Here is a 17,484-nt window from a genome sequence, read left to right as displayed (position 1 = left end):
GACATTTTATTATGATTATTTGTCGGAATGTGGTTGATATGGTTTCATTGTCATATTTATCTGGATTTAAAAAGCTGTATTTTCTCTTTCTACTCAACTTGAATACATAATTATGTTTTTAAAAACTACAATAAAATATTTAAAAATCATGTCTGATTCTGATTCCTAGAATCTCTTACTAAATCTTCTTACTTTTTATTACTTTGGCAAATAGTTATTTATTGGGGATCAATAAGACTCTGTCTTCCATTTATCATGATTTATCATGACACAAATTGGGGAATCAACTGCATAACCAAGACCTTATCTGGAGTAGTGTATTTGACAATTTAGTTCAGTTCAGTTGTTCAGTCGTGTCTGATTCTTGTGACCCAAGGGACTGCAGCACGCCAGGCTTCCCTGTCCATCACCAACTCCCAGAGCTTACTCAAACTCATGTCCATCGAGTCAGTGATGCCATCCAACCATCTCATCCTCTGTCATCCCCTTCTCCTCCTACCTTCAATCTTTCCCAGCATCAGGATCTTTTCAAATGAGTCAGCTCTTCACATCAGGTGGCCAAAGTATTGGAGTTTCAGCTTCAGCATCACTCCTTTCAATGAATATTCAGGACTGATTTCATTTAGGGTGGACTGGTTGGATCTCCTTGCAGTCCAAGGGACTTTAATTATGTTGATTAACTCAAGTAGGATAGGCACTTTTTAAGGAAAAAAAAAAATCGTTTATGTCTGGAGTCAATGTCAAATAAGACGTTAGGAAAATTGGCCTGGTACCCAGCTTACCAGGTCCCAGCCTTACAGGAATTAAGAAAGTCATGTAGGACATGAAAATTAGTAAATTTGCTGACATAGCAAAGGAAGGCATTCATCAAAATTTACATGTATGGCTAGAGAAATCTGGTGGAGTTTCTTAGGCTTAGTATTATTCCCTTGGGAAAGTAAATTATACAGGCTTTTAAAAATCTGATCTAAGATCCCTTATGAAAACTTTCAAAGAGAATTTACTTTATGACTTCAGTAATCTCAATATCTTAATGTTATAACTAGGAGAAGTAAGCTTTGAGATTTTATGATCATGATGGAGGAGATGATTGAGGAAAATGGTGAGACTTGGAAAGAGGCATAAAAGATCACTGGAAGTCATGACCAGAGCACCACTCTAGATTATCTACATTTTTCATTATATTTGAGCCATTTCACAGTTTAATAAGTTGTAGAACACATATTATAATGCAAATGGTTCTTGTCCATAGAAATACAGACATATTTCATCCAGTAGAATACAACTGATGGATGCCCTGTGGATACTGATCACCTTTACCTAATTTTAGAAACTCATCTCAGCATTCTTCATTGCCTGCCTCTCTCCATAAATACACATGTGCAAACAGCAAAACACACAACACTCACAACACAACACACACTCAAACACACACATGTAGAAGTATGTATGGGTTTCCCAGGTAGCGCTAGTGATAAAGAAACTGCCTATCAATGCAGGAGACTTAAGAGAGGCATGTTCCATATCTGGGTTACAGTCCACTATGTTGTGCTGAGCTTAGTCACTCAGTCATGTCTGACTCTTTGAGACCCCATGGACTGCAGCCTGCCAGGCTCCTCTGTCCATAGGGATTCTCCAGGCAAGAATACTGGAGTGGGTTGCCATGCCCTCCTCCAGGAATCTTCCCAACCCAGGGATCAAACCGAGGTCTCCCACATTGCAGGTGGATTCTTTATCATCTGAGCCACCAAGGGAAGCACAAGAATACTAGAGTGTGTAGCCTATCCCTTCTCCAAGGGAACTTCCCGACTCAGGAAGTGAACCAGGGTGTCCTGCATTGCACTTGGATTCTTTATCAGCTGAGCTACCAAGGAAGCCTGGGCTACAGTTCATAGAGTCTCAAAGAGTCGGACAAGACTGAGACAACTAGTACATACAGCACATACGTGTGTATATATACATGTGTGTTTGGTGTGTTCTTTGAAATCTCTTTTGAACTAGTTACAATATCTTACTAATGTCTCCATTAGTTAATTAATTAACTAAAATCTTGGATATGTAATTATTAAAAAAATCTATAACAAGAAATTTAGAGTCCATTTATCCAGATGAGAATAGGAAGCAGAAGAAAATGAGAAGAAAATATATTCCAGAAGATAAAATAAAATGTGTAAAATCCCTGTAGTAGGAGAGAGCAACACCTATTCAAGAAACTGGAAGACGGATAGGTGTATGAGACAGACAGTAAAAGATAAGGCTGGATGGAGTAGGTAGGATCCTAGCCTGTTGGAAATTGAAGCCCATATTTAAGACCCATGTCTATTTTTATCTCAAAAGAAACAAGATAAATCCATTTAAATCTATTAAAGTGATATGAGATCAACAAGGAAAGGGAGAGAATGAGTAGGAAAAATGTGTGAAGGTGATCAAATACACAATGTACAACATGGTGACTATAGTTATTAATACTGCTAAGAAAGTAGATCTTAAAATTTCTCATCACAGGGAAAAGGTATAACTATGTAGGGTGATGGATACTGATGTTAACTGGTCTTACTGTGCTGATCATTTTACTATATATACAAATGGCAAATCATATTGCATACCTGAAACCAATACAGTGCTGTATGTCAATTATATTTCAATAAAAATCTTTGAAAACTATTGACATTAATTTCTCCAGTTTTGATATTCATATATTTAAATTAGCTTTATAATATAATACACTAAGTGAGGAATATTCTATAATTTAAAATATATATGGAATATACATTTAATTTACTTTTAGATGTGCATTTGAGTCATTGATAGAGTAGGAAGGAAAAGGAAGAAAAGAGAGATGGAAACATTTGGTAAATTACCAATAACAGGCAGCATTTAGTGGGTTTTTTTTTTTTTTTTTTTTTTAAGAAAAAGGATTGAGGTAGAGTTACAGGCTATTGCCATCAGCCAGCAGGAAAAAAAAATTGAGGTTCAGCAGAAAGATGTGGATTGTCTTATTATTTTCTAAGGATCATGTGTGTGGGTTGGGGGTATGGTGTTGACATTAGTGGGACTTTCAGTCAGTCAAAGAGATATAAAACAGGCTCCAGTTTCATGTAATTGAAGGAAGTGGGGCTGGGAAAGTTGTGTTTCTGTGTCATGACCACAGCGTTACCCATCCCAAAGGACCTTGAAATAGAGCTGCAGCTGCCAGCTTCTCTCACCTCCAGCACCAACACTTTGAATCATTTCTGAAAATAAATATTCAAGAACTCACAAATGTATTTGTTTAGAAAGATAAATTTTAAACAAGATTTCACCTCCTATATACAGAAAATACTTTCATTCCAATTTCTAGTATCTCTATGCAAGAGACTACCTTGGCATTTATAGTGTTCCCTAGTATATCAAGAGATTAAGGCTAAAAAGATTACATTTATTCAGCTGGGAGGATGGAAATGAGAGTAAGAGATAATATTTAAACTGACTTGCTTCATGTTTTGAGTATTTTTAAAAATTGTCTTTTAAAGAGTTTTGCAGTAGTACCCTTTTTATGAAAAACATATTATCATAGCCATATACTGCTTAATGCTTAGAAAAGGCAAAGGTGTAACCGAGAAGGACCTTAAGGGGGTCTTCCCAGGACAGGCCTTCCCCACATTCTCTGCTTTAGCTCTTTTCTGAAGTACCCAGATTATAGTATGTGATGCAAATTTCTTGAGTTGTTTTGCAGCCTTGAACTCCTGCCCCCACTGGAAGATGTTAATAACTTGATGACCCTGAACACATAGCCCCAGGCTTCCTGGAAGCCTAAAGACTGAGAATGCTAACCCCTGTGACACCTCACTGCGACTTCACCACCAGCCAATCAGAGAATTGTGCACAAGCTGATCATAGACCCTGTGACCCACCTCCCCTCACCTGGCTTTTAAAAGTGCCAGGCAGGGGAAATCTGTTCAGGCTCTGGTTCAGGAAGATTCTACATGCGGAGGAACAACAAAGCCTGTCAGCCACTACTAATTCTGTGCTCCAGAGTTCAGGAGCTGCAACTACTGAAGCCCACACGCCCTAGAGCCCTTGCTGGGCAACATGAGAAACTACCACAATGGGAAGCCTGCACACCGCACCTAGAGAAAGCTCCTGCATAGCAACAAAGACCCAGTGCAGCCAAAAAAAAAAAAAAAAGTACTTTGCTGAAACCCTTTGGGGAGTTCATGACTTTTTAGGGCAAGAGTCACCCATTTCCTTGCATGGCCTGCAATTAACTTTCTCTGCTCCAAACTTCAGAATTTCAGTTTGTTTAGTCTCTCTGTGCATCTGGCACATGAACTTGCCTTAACAAAAATAACTTTATAATTGAGAAATCTAGCATCACCTGAAATCATTCAGTCTCCCTGATAATGGGACAAACATATTTCTCTCCATGGATGAAGGACTGAGAAGTACACAATATCTAAGAATGCATTATCCAACCAAAATCCAAAATTCCTATTTGTAACTAGAATCTAATCATGAGGAAACAATCAGATAATCCAAATTGAGAGAAAGTGGGCTTAGAGACTTAAAAAATCAGTGTTAGTAATTTGGAAATGAAATTATTATTTATGCACTCTGTGCTCAGTCGTGTCTCTTTGTGACCCTAGGGACTATAGCCTGCCAAGGTCCTCTGTCTGTGGAATTTTCCAGGTAAGCTTCCTGGAGTGGGCTGCCATTTCCTCCTCCAGGGGATCTTCCCAAACTAGGGATCAAACCCATGTCTATTGCATTGGCAGGTGGATTCTTTACCACTAGTGCCATATAGCAATTCCATTGGAAAATGCTGGGAACCAATAAATGCTGTGTATGATCCTTGACTGCTTTTTGGAATAAAAACAAAGTAAAAAACTGAAAATACAAAGAAACAATTAAAAAAGTTACAAAGGATATTATTATTGTGATGGGGAAAAATTAAATATGGGATCCATTTTAAATAATAAGATCAATGTTAAATTTCTAGAGTATTTTAACATGTGGTTATGTAGAAAAATATTCTTATTCTAGGAGATGGATGCATCCTAAGGTATTTTAGTTATAACAGAATAGAGTTAAAGGAATATGGATATAAGCAAATGTTAAGAATTGAAGAATTTTGGTGAAGAGTTTGCACAGTTTACTGTACCATTCTTTCAACTTTCCTATAGGTTTGAAACTTCTCACATACTAACTTGGGAAAATAATTTAAAAATAAAAACCCATTGTATTTTTAGTGCATAGTGGTAGTGGTTTAGTCACTAAGTTGCATCGTGTCCAACACTTATGACCCCATGGACTGTAGCCTGCCAAGCTTCTCTGTCCATGGGATATTCCAGGCAAGAATACTGGAGTGGGTAGTCATTTCTTTCTCCAAGGGATCTTCACAACCCAGGGATTGAACCCAGGTCTCCTGCATTGCAAGTGATTTTTTTTCTTTTTTTTTTTTTTTTAACCACCTGAACTAGGAGGGAAGTCATTTTAGTGCATAGATGTTCTCAAATAGAAATCAGTGTTAGGTGATTTTATTTGGTTTTGCATGCTAAGTCGCTTCAGTCAGCCTCTTTGTGACCCAATGGGCTGTAGCAACACCAGGCTCATCTGTCCATGGGATTCTCTAGGCAAGAATACTGGAGTGGGTTGCCATGCTCTCCTTCAAGGAATCTTCCCGAGCCAGGAAATGAACCCGTACCTTTTAAGTCTCCTGCATTGTCAGGTGGGTTCTTTACCACTAGCACCACCTGGGAAGCTCTACGTGGTTTTAGGTACATTGTTTAATCTAAAATCATATCCGAAAATTAGATATTCTTTTCCTTACAGATGAAGGGGAAAAAAAAAAAAAAACAAACCTCAAAGGAAGCACGAGTTATTCAGTAAAAAGGCTGCTCTTTGACAATTATTCTTACGATCACTTCTTCAACCTCTCCCAAGATCCAACTTAGAGAAATTTTTATTCAAGAACTGCAGTTCTGAAAACTACTGATATTCTCAGAGAAAAATAATTTGATTTCAGTTCTAAATCTTCTAATTCCTGATCCATCATTTTTATTATTTTTAAAAAAGTATTCTTTAAGCCATTTTTATATAAGCATTTGCCTCAGTTCCTCCTAAAATTTCTAACAATCTGTTTCCTAGTATATGAGTATATGTATATACTCACTCATATGAATGAGTATACTCATACTAAAATAATATTTTTCCTCAATATCATTTTTCTTAAACTCTACTTCATATATCCTAGTGAGTTTCTCTACTAAAATATCAAATAACTCTCTTTTCAGTTTAAACTTCTCAGTGGCCTACCTAATTGATTTCTCAAATGCAGCGAACAGCCATGTAACCTCTGGTGTCCACCCTGCAGTTATTATTGTGTTATCTATATAGGCCTTCCCTAGGGGGCTGCTCCACCGCTGCTAACATTAGACCCCACCATTCTCTTTCCCAAAGATTTGCTGCACAGACTCATGGGCACTGCAGAAATCAGCGCTGTGCAGCCCGCTGGCAGCATGCCTTGTAGCTGCTTTATCTTACCATTTCGTAAATACTATTATAAAGTTAATGTATGTATGATCATCAGGTTTTTTTGTTCGTTTGTTTTTTTGGTTTTGTTGTTGTTGTTGTTGTTTTTACTATTTTCAGCATATCACTAGCATTTGCATCTGTTTCTTCCTTTTTTATTCTTTTCGAACTTATTTTGAGAGCAGTTTCTGAAATACAAAGCAGATAGAACAGAAATAATTTTCTAAATGTCCTTTTCCCCTCTTTTTCTTTTTTTTTTGGTAGAGATTCAGCTTGAACATAATTTTAGATTTCAAGGAGATCTGCACTCATCTGAAGGCTGGGTCAAATGGGCTGTTTATAGTCAGTTTGGATGAACTGTTTGAATTGTGGGTATAGGGACATGGAGGGAAAGAGAGTGGAACTGGTGCAAAAAACAAGATGACTGTGTTCACCAAGAGTGCTTCATAGAGAAATAATATGGCCTCACCCGTCTCCACTGGCCTATCTCCTGTGCACTCAGGCCTGACTCTTCAGGAAAGAGTAGAATAAATGAATAAATCTCATTACTCTATCACTCCCTTGGACTCTGAGAGCACTGTCTCACCACTGGTGGAAGTCTTATGGCTAAAGCAAGCATGGCAATTGCAGATGGCTGAGGTACAGATGCCTGCAGTAGCTAGGCTGGCGATGGCAGTGATCTCTTTAGGACCAACACTAGAGAAAATGTGTTATTGGCAAAGGTACCCAAGATTCTGGCCTTAGGCAACAGCAGCCTTTGCTTGGCTTCTGTGAGTTTAAGCAGTACATTGGAAACCTATGCAGACACTGGTGTGATCCCTTTAGTTAATAGGAAGCAGAATCATAATGAGCCACCAGAGGAAAATAGGAGGAGATTTATATTCCACAATCAGGAGCTAGTTCATAATATGATGTCCCTGTGGAAATCCCAATAATCAGTTTAGAGACAGAATTTCTAAGGTTCCTACACAGGAGTGGAACTTGGGGAAGGTCAGACAGAGAAATACAATGGTTGGCTCTCTCATTCTACAGTTACCTCAAGTAGAGTACTGGTAGGTACAAATGTTCAGGTTTCCTTTACCAGAAAAGAAAAATATATGTATTTTCATGGGTGCCTGACACCACACTGTCTTAGGTTGTAATGTCTTTTGACCAATAATTGGAATCACATCTTTCCTGTGGAGAAATTCTTAGAAATACTACAAAATAGAAAGCAATCAGCAGTCATCTGCTATCTTAAAGATCTGAGACTAAGTCAGAAGAAAATATTGAACTCAGTAGGAGTGATGAAATTTATTATGAAATGATGAATTTAGTTTTAGATACACCAATTGTAGTATTACCATGGTATTTATTAATGTAGCACAGTGATTAGGCAATTGAGGTAGAGGCCAAAGAAGTGCTACTGGGAAGCAAGGAAAGAGCCCTTCCCAGTATCTACAGCTGGGAGAAGAGATGTTGTTACTGAAATAATAATTTTATAATTCTGTATGCTTCCCTGGTGGCTCAGATGGTAAAGAGTCTGTCTGCAATTAAGGAGAACTAAGTTCAGTCCCTGGGTCAGGAAGATCCCCTGGAGAAAGGAATAGCACCCTACTCAAGTTTTTTTGCCTGGAGAATTCCATAGACAGAGGAGCCTGGCAGGCTACAGTCCATGGAGTAGTAAAGAGTTGGACACGACTGAATGACTAACACTTTCACTTTCATGACACAAATTATTCTTAGCTATGTATTTACTCTTTGCTAGTTTTCTCTCAACTTTCTTTCTTAAGTTCCATATCTTTCAATTTTTTTTTTAATTAGTTTGCTGGAATACCAGTTTTAGAATTTCTTTCAGGCACAGCTTTAGGCAGGGAAATTTTCTGAATCTTCACTTTTCTGGAAAATGCTTTGCCATGTCATTTTAATGCCAGTTTGACTATATATAAGATCCTAAGTTTGAGAGAAAATAATTTTCTCTCAAGACTTTGAAGATATTGACATTAAGAATGACTTTCTGACTCTCCTGTATTTATTCAGATTTAATCTCACTTATGCATATTTCCCACATAAGAAAATAGGAGATACAGTGGACTCTTTCTTTGATACATATATATAAACTTTCTGTAACTTCCTTGGCCCTCCTCGACCATCCCTTTACTTTGAATGGTAGATATTAACAGAAGAACCATATCAAAATTCTCAGAAATGTTAAAGAAACTTGGAAGCTATGTCAAAACAGAATGGCATTGAAACATGTATAATATCATATATGAAATGAAAAAAAAAAGTTCTGGAAATGAAAGTGAAAATCGCTCAGTCATGTCCAACTCTTTGTGACCCCACAGTCTGTACAATCCATGGAATTCTCCAGGCCAGAGTACTCGAGTGGGTAGCCTTTCCCTTCTCCAGGGGATCCTCCAAACCCAGGGATCAAACCCAAGTCTCCCTCATTGCAGGCAAATTTTTTACCAGCTGAGCCACAAGGGAAGCCCAAGAATACTGGAGTGGGTAGCCTTAAAAAAAAAAAAAAATGACTGTTAAAGCTATAAAAAGTACTGTCTTATTGGGATGAGGGATTGGGAAGAACAGAGCCAAATGTTAAATCATAGGACAATCCCACAGGCAGAAATAAAACAGCTTTTCTTTTGTACATGTGATAGCTCATGGTCTTTTTCTCCTCTATTCTATGGACATAGTGACACCCACATTTGCCTGATCAGGTAAAGAATCATCTGTAATAAGTGATGCATTGTGTTTGTTTCTCCAGCAACTCATTTTCTCTATAGAAGCTTTCAATCTCAACTTTGATGATTTATTTATGGTACAAAAGTTTATTTTACTATGATACTCTAGAAGCTTTACACATGTGAGTAATATAATGATTCATGTTTTAAATATTTTTCTCAAAATATTAGAGGTATCTGTCACTTAGAACTATATGTAGAAAGCAACTTTTGAATTTAAATATTATCAAATATCTATATTTGTCCATTTTTTAAATTTATATTGTTTTTGCTATAATACATGTTGAGTATAGAAACAGTTAAAAAAAAAAAAGATTTAAACAAGAGGAAAATACAAATCTCTTGTATTCTATTATCCAGAAATAGGTGCTACAGTATTTTGGTATGTATATTTTCCATTATTTCTCTAAGCCTAATGTAGTAAGTTTTGAAGACAGGATGCTTATTTCATGGCAGTGTATTTTATCAGATAAAAGAGACTTTAAAACAAAGGCTGTGAAAAGAGACAAAGAAGGTCACTACATAATGATCAAAGGATCAATCCAAGAAGAAGATATAACAATTATAAATATATATGCACCCAACACGGGAGCACTGCAGTATATAAGACAAATACTAACAAGTATGAAAGGAGAAATGAACAATAACACAATAATAGTGGGAGACTTTAATACCCCACCCACACCTATGGATAGATCAACTAAACAGAAAATTAACAAGGAAACACAAACTTTAAATGATACAATAGACCAGTTAGACCTAATTGATATCTATAGGACATTTCATCCCAAAACAATGAATTTCACCTTTTTCTCAAGCGCACGTGGAACCTTCTCCAGGATAGATCACATCCTGGGCCATAAAGCTAGCCTTGGTAAATTCAAAAAAATAGAAATCATTCCAAGCATCTTTTCTGACCACAATGCAGTAAGATTAGATCTCAATTACAGGAAAAAAACTATTAAAAATTCCAACATATGGAGGCTGAACAACACGCTGCTGAATAACCAACAAATCACAGAAGAAATCAAAAAAGAAATCAAAATTTGCATAGAAACGAATGAAAATGAAAACACAACAACCCAAAACCTGTGGGACATGGTAAAAGCAGTCCTAAGGGGAAAGTTCATAGCAATACAGGCACACCTCAAGAAACAAGAAAAAAGTCAAATAAATAACCTAACTCTACACCTAAAGCAACTAGAAAAGGAAGAAATGAAGAACCCCAGGGTTAGTAGAAGGAAAGAAATCTTAAAACTTAGGGCAGAAATAAATGCAAAAGAAACAAAAGAGATCATAGCAAAAATCAACAAAACCAAAAGCGGGTTTTTTGAAAGGATAAATAAAATTGACAAACCATTAGCCAGACTCATCAAGAAACAAAGGGAGAAAAATCAAATCAATAAAATTAGAAATGAAAATGGAGAGATCACAACAGACAACACAGAAATACAAAGGATCATAAGAGAGTACTATCAACAATTATATGCCAATAAAATGGACAACGTGGAAGAAATGGACAAATTCTTAGAAAAGTACAACTTTCCAAAATTCGACCAGGAAGAAATAGAAAATCTTAACAGACCCATCACAAGCACGGAAATTGAAACTGTAATCAAAAATCTTCCAGCAAACAAAAGCCCAGGTCCAGATGGCTTCACAGCTGAATTCTACCAAAAATTTAGAGAAGAGCTAACACCTATCCTGCTCAAACTCTGCCAGAAAATTGCAGAGGATGGTAAACTTCCAAACTCATTCTATGATGCCACCATCACCCTAATACCAAAACCTGACAAAGATCCCACAAAAAAAGAAAACTACAGGCCAATATCACTGATGAACATAGATGCAAAAATCCTTAACAAAATTCTAGCAATCAGAATCCAACAACACATTAAAAAGATCATATACCATGACCAAGTGGGCTTTATCCCAGGGATGCAAGGATTCTTCAATATCCACAAATCAATCAATGTAATACACCACATTAACAAATTGAAAAATAAAAACCATATGATTATCTCAATAGATGCAGAGACAGCCTTTGACAAAATTCAACATCCATTTATGATAAAAAAAAAAACTCTCCAGAAAGCAGGAATAGAAGGAACATACCTCAACATAATAAAAGCTATATATGACAAACCCACAGCAAACATCATCCTCAATGGTGAAAAATTGCAAGCATTTCCTCTAAAGTCAGGAACAAGACAAGGGTGCCCACTTTCACCATTACTATTCAACATAGTTTTGGAAGCTTTGGCCACAGCAATCAGAGCAGAAAAAGAAATCAAAGAAATCCAAATTGGAAAAGAAGTAAAGCTCTCACTATTTGCAGATGACATGATCCTCTACATAGAAAACCCTAAAGACTCCACCAGAAAATTACTAGAACTAATCAATGACTATAGTAAATTTGCAGAATATAAAATCAACACACAGAAATCCCTTGCATTCCTATACACTAATAATGAGAAAACAGAAAGAGAAATTAAGGAAACAATTCCATTCACCATTGCAACGGAAAGAATAAAATACTTAGGAATATATCTACCTAAAGAAACTAAAGATCTATATATAGAAAACTATAAAACACTGGTGAAAGAAATCAAAGAGGACACTAACAGATGGAGAAATATACCATGTTCATGGATTGGAAGAATCAATATAGTGAAAATGAGTATACTACCCAAAGCAATTTATAGATTCAATGCAATCCCTATCAAGCTACCAACAGTATTCTTCACAGAGCTAAAACAAATAATTTCACAATTTGTATGGAAATACAAAAAACCTCGAATAGCCAAAGCGATCTTGAGAAAGAAGAATGGAACTGGAGGAATCGACCTACCTGACTTCAGGCTCTACTACAAAGCCACAGTTATCAAGACAGTATGGTACTGGCACAAAGACAGAAATATAGATCAATGGAACAAAATAGAAAGCCCAGAGATAAATCCACGCACATATGGACACCTTATCTTCGACAAAGGAGGCAAGAATATACAATGGATTAAAGACAATCTCTTTAACAAGTGGTGCTGGGAAAACTGGTCAACCACTTGTAAAAGAATGAAACTAGAGCACTTTCTAACACCATACACAAAAATAAACTCAAAATGGATTAAAGATCTCAACGTAAGACCAGAAACTATAAAACTCCTAGAGGAGAACATAGGCAAAACACTCTCTGACATACATCACAGCAGGATCCTCTATGACCCACCTCCCAGAATATTGGAAATAAAAGCAAAAATAAACAAATGGGACCTAATTAACCTTAAAAGCTTCTGCACATCAAAGGAAACTATTAGCAAGGTGAAAAGACAGCCTTCAGAATGGGAGAAGATAATAGCAAATGAAGCAACTGACAAACAACTAATCTCGAGAATATACAAGCAACTCCTACAGCTCAACTCCAGAAAATAAATGACCCAATCAAAAAATGGGCCAAAGAACTAAATAGACATTTCTCCAAAGAAGACATACAGATGGCTAACAAACACATGAAAAGATGCTCAGCATCACTCATTATCAGAGAAATGCAAATCAAAACCACTATGAGGTACCATTTCACGCCAGTCAGAATGGCTGAGATCCAAAAGTCTACAAGCAATAAATGCTGGAGAGGGTGTGGAGAAAAGGGAACCCTCTTACACTGTTGGTGGGAATGCAAACTAGTACAGCCACTATGGAGAACAGTGTGGAGATTCCTTAAAAAACTGGAAATAGAACTGCCTTATGATCCAGCAATCCCACTGCTGGGCATACACACTGAGGAAACCAGAAGGGAAGGAGACACGTGTACCCCAATATTCATCGCAGCACTGTTTATAATAGCCAGGACATGGAAGCAACCTAGATGTCCATCAGCAGATGAATGGATAAGAAAGCTGTGGTACATATACACAATGGAGTATTACTCAGCCATTAAAAAGAATACATTTGAATCAGTTCTAATGAGGTGGATCAAACTGGAGCCTATTATACAGAGTGAAGTAAGCCAGAAAGCAAAACACCAATACAGTATACTAACGCATATATATGGAATTTAGAAAGATGGTAACAATAACCCTGTGTACTAGACAGCAAAAGAGACACTGATGTATAGAACAGTCTTATGGACTCAGTGGGAGAGGGAGAGGGTGGGATGATTTGGGAGAATGGCATTGAAACATGTAAAATATCATGTATGAAATGAGTTGCTGAACCAGGTTTGATGCATGATACTGGATGCTTGGGCTGGTGCACTGGGACGACCTAGGGGGATGGTGTGGGGAGGGAGGAGGGAGGAGGGTTCAGGATGGGGAACACATGTATACCTGTGGCAGATTTATTTTGATATTTGGCAAAACTAATACAATTATGTAAAATTTAAAAATAAAATAAAATTAAAAATAAAAATAAATAAATAAATAAATAAAACTGCATTTGAAATCATGTTTTCCTTTATGTTCTGTTCACTTCCCTAAATCTAATTTTACTTTTGGGTAAATGAGTTTTATAGTATAGTATTATGTAAAGAAAAGGGATTTTTGATCTCATCTACCTGAATCCAATTTACATCAGGAACTTCTACCCTATATACAGTTTCCATAGGGTAGAGGAGGAAAAGGTTCATCAGCTATTAACACATGGACAAGGAACACTTCTTTTTCAGATGCTTCTCTGCTGATATGCCCTGGATGTGGCAGTTACTAAGTTTCTCTGTGTCCTTGCTTCTTATAGCATGCCCCAAGAATGGAACCCCAATAGCATGGGAATCACTTGAGGTCTTGTTAAAACTGCAGAAGTGAAGTGATGACAGTGAAGTGAAGTTGCTCAGTTAAGTCTGACTCTTTGTGACCCTGTGGACTGTAGTTTGCCAGGCTCCTCCATACATAGGATTTCCCAGGCAAGAGTATTGGAGTGGATTGCCATTTCCTTCTCCAGAGGATCTCCTGGATCACCTGGGTCTCCCACATTGCAGGCAGACTCTTTAACATCTGGGCCGCCAGGGAGCTAGATGCTTCACTGCTTATATGTCTTGGATGTGGCAGTGATTAAGTTTCTCTATATTCTTGCTTCTTACAGCATGGCCCAAGGATGGAACCCCAATAGCACAGGAATCACTCGAGGTCTTGTTAAAACTGCAGAATCTGGGCTTAAACATTATAGAGAGACATAACCAGAACTTTCTATTTAACAGTAACTCAAGGTGATTTTTAAACTGGAATTCTGAGGAGCTGTTTTTCAGCCACAGCTTCCATCAGGCCTTTGTTTCTGGAGGCTTTAGTTCTCCCTAAGCTCTGAAAACATCCGTCCCTCCCTTGCCTCTTCACCCCAGGGATAGCAATGGTTTCTCATTCTCATTACTCCCTTCCTGTTCCCATTCTTTGTGAATTTCTTTAACTTTACTTATACCACTGTAAATATCTCCTTCAATAAAGTCTCCTTTTAAATTTTGGTTTTCTCTGGGTATATGCCCAGAAGTGGGATTGATGGGTCATATGATAATTCAATTTTCACTTTTTAAGGAACCTCCGTAGTTCACTGCAGCACTATTTACAGTGGAAGCAACCTAAATGTCCATCAAATGAATGGATAAAGGAGGTGTGTGTGTGTGTGTGTGTGTACAGTCACTGCCTTCTACAAGTGCCAGGGCCCAGCAGGCAGCGCTGAGGCTGGCAGGGCCCCAGGAGAGGGAGGGGAGGGGAGGGGAAGCCGTCAAGCAGCGGCTGAGGCCGCCACTGAGCCTCCCTTCCCTCCGCGGCCAGGCGCCATGTAGGGAGGGATGGGGAGCGGCAAAAGGGCTGGGGTCTTCTCTTCAAGGAGCTGGACAGTAATAAGCATGATCGTGTGGACATCCGCAAGTTGCTCCAGGGACTGGCCTGCCTGGGCGGGGGCCACCCGGACCATGGTGCCCAACAGGGCATCTCCCCTGAGGATGACGCTGACCCAGATGATGGCCTTGACCTAGAGGAATTTATCCTCTACCTGCAGGAGCAGGGACAACGCCTTCTACTTCTGTTCCAGTCTGGACAGCAATCAGGATGATCATTTCAACGTCTCTGAGATCCAGCAGAGTTTCCAAGCCCTGGGCATTTCCATCTAGCTGGAGCAGACAGAGAAAATCCTGCACAGCATAGACACGTGATAGCACCATGACCATTGACGAGCAGGAGTGGCGTGACAAGTTCCTGTTGCATTCGCTGGAGAACGTGGAAGACGTGCTGTATTTCTGGAAGCATTCCATGGTCCTTGATATTGGCGAGTGCCTGACCATCCCGGATGAGTTCTTGGAGCAGGAGAAGCTGACTGGGGCATGGTGGAAGCAGCTGGTGGCAGACGTGGTGGCAGGTGCCATGTCCCATAAAGGCACAGCCCCTCTGGGCCATCTCATGGTCTTCATGCAGATCCACGCCTCCAAAACCAACCGGCTGAACATCCCGGGGGGGCCTCTGGAAGGAGCATGATCCAAGAGAGGGGCCTGCGCTCCCTGTGGCGTGGCAACAGGATTAACGTGCTCAAGATTGTACCTGAGTCGGCCATCAAGTTCATGGCCTATGAGCAGATCAAGCGGGCAACAGGAGACACTGCACGTGCAAGAGTGCTTTGTGGCTGGCTCCCTGGCTGGCGCCACATCCCGAACCATCATCTACCCCATGGAGGTACTGAAGACGCGGCTGACCCTTTGCCTGACGGGCCAGTAAAAGAGGCTGCTGGACTGTGAGTGGTGGGTTCTGGAGTGAGAAGGGCCCCGCGCCTTCTACAATAGCTTACCTGACCAATGGGTTCTGGGCATCATCCCCTACGCGGGCATTGACCTGGCCATCTAAGAGGAGACCCGCGTTCGATCCCTGGATCAGGAAGATGCCTTAGAGAAGGAAATGGCAACCCACTCCAGTATTCTCTACTGGAGAATTCCATGGACAAAGGAGCCTGTCAGGCTACAGTTCATGGCGTCGCAAAAGGCTGTGACACAACCGAGCAACTCACACACACACACACACACACACACATACCCACATATACACACACAACAGAGTATCACTCAACCATTAAAGAATGAAACTGGGTCATTTGTAGACGTGGATAGACCTAGAGAGTGTCATATAAAGTAAAATCTGTCAGAAAGAGAAAAACAAATATTGTATATTAATGCATATGTGCAGATTCTAGAAATAATTGTACCAATGAACCTGTTTGTGAGGTAGAAATAGAGACATGGATGTAGAAAACAACATGGACACTAAGTGGGGAAAGGATGTTTGGGATAATTTGGGAAATTGGGATTGACATATATACATTAATATGTATAAAAAAGATATAACTTGAGAGCCTATTCTATAGCACAAGGAACTCTTCTTAATACTCTGTAATGACCTAAATGGAATGAAATCCAAAAAAGTGGTGATATATGTACACATATAACTGATTAACTTTGTTGTACAGCAGAAAATAACACAACATTATAAAGCAAAGATACCCCAATAAAAAAGTCTCTTTAAAACCCCAGAAGTGGGTGCTTTTTGTTTTGTTCCAGGAACCTGGCTGGCTGATCACCTCCAAATAACTGGTCTTGGCAGTTGGGAGTTTCTCTCATTCTTTCTGAGGTTTTAAAATTCTGAATGCATAAAACTTTACTTTGTCCATTCTGTCACACTTAGTCTCACACACCTGATTGAGTTTTTTTGAAGTCTAATGTGGCTTGGTTGGTTTCTCTCTAGCTTTTGTTACTTCCAAGTCAGCATGGAATTACTCCTTGTGGACTGAAATTCTATATAGTTTAGACATTCCCTTTCAGGAGGCCTTTCTGGTGGATAAGTTAAAATTTACCATGCATATTTTTTTGTTTTGATAAAATATCCTACTTGATCCTTGTAATAAACTCACATTTATGTAAATTTAACAGTAAATACTGTTAAAGATGAGAAAACTGACAAAGGGATTACATAACTTTTCCAAGATCACACAACTGGTATCTGGCACAGCTTTCTGATTTCAGAGGCCATTCTCTCAACAGCATTATTGTCTGCTTATTTTTCTGCTGACTACTTCCAGAAAAATTTGCTCTGATGAAGTCTGCTAATATTTGAGCAAAGATACTATTGTTCATCTTTGAAAATATACTAGATTCCTAATCATTATAATAGTTTGAGCTATTAAACCCTATTCAGGAACCTCACATTCATAGCCAGGCATTCATTCTGCTGGAGGTCTATTTCTCTCTTCAATGGATGTACACTCTGCTCAACAAAGGCAATCC

General features: G+C 38.6%; 1 pseudogene; it reads left to right on the top strand.

The window, feature by feature from the left end:
• The first annotated feature begins 1,077 nt into the window (after positions 1 to 1,077).
• Positions 1,078 to 16,054, top strand: LOC102406653 (annotated as a pseudogene).
• Positions 16,055 to 17,484: the final 1,430 nt, after the last annotated feature.

Source organism: Bubalus bubalis, chromosome 2 (assembly GCF_019923935.1).
Source record: "Bubalus bubalis isolate 160015118507 breed Murrah chromosome 2, NDDB_SH_1, whole genome shotgun sequence".
NCBI lineage: Eukaryota > Metazoa > Chordata > Mammalia > Artiodactyla > Bovidae > Bubalus > Bubalus bubalis.
This window is presented reverse-complemented; position numbering and strand designations above follow the sequence as displayed.